Genomic DNA, 782 nt, shown 5'->3' with positions numbered 1-782 from the left:
GTTACAAATTGGCAGGAGAGGTAGAGTTGCAGGAGGGAGAGATAGAATGTGGGGATTATTGGACAGAGAAAGAGACTTCATCTCGCGAGAGTTACGGAAACAGACACGTTACTTTATGTACACGAGACTTCATCGATACGTGACGTCAGCAATTGCTCAAACGTTTAAGTGTTTTGTTGTCATCAACTGGGAACAAAGGGACATCAAGCTGAACAAAAACATACCTGTTGTTACCTTTTTTTCCATTACTAAGAAACGAGAAGAAACAGATTTTACTTAATTTTAGTTATACATGACGGAGGGGCATGCGGAGCTGAGTGAGTGAGTGACGATGTATATATATATGTAACGTTATCTGTATACCATCCTTTTACTGTGACCTGTACTTAACCATTGGGAATGAGTGTACTATTAAGGTCTTCATTCATTCAATATTATTGGTGTTGCTTGATCTGACAGCGTGTTATTGTGTTTGGTTGTTTATAAGAATTGAGTATCTGGTAGTTGTGTTTTCTTTGTCATTTTTTCTTGTTTATTACGTCCACAATGATGCAGCATTCTATTATTTTCTATTCATTTTCTTGAGTAAAAATACACGACGGTCGAAGCCTCTTTTGAGTTGAAGCCGCTTGGCCACCTCTACAAGGATGAACGTAAGCATTTGCACAGAACACGTTGTTCCAAGTTCCTTTTATCACGGTTGAATATGCACAAAGGAAATGGCGAGAAGATGATTTAAGAGTTTGACTTGTTCCAACACAAAAAGGGAACTCACCATAAAT

Source organism: Branchiostoma belcheri, unplaced genomic scaffold (genome assembly GCF_001625305.1).
Source record: "Branchiostoma belcheri isolate BF01 breed outbred unplaced genomic scaffold, Haploidv18h27 scaffold134, whole genome shotgun sequence".
Classification (NCBI taxonomy): Eukaryota; Metazoa; Chordata; class Leptocardii; order Amphioxiformes; family Branchiostomatidae; genus Branchiostoma; species Branchiostoma belcheri.
Note: the sequence above shows the minus strand (reverse complement) of the source record.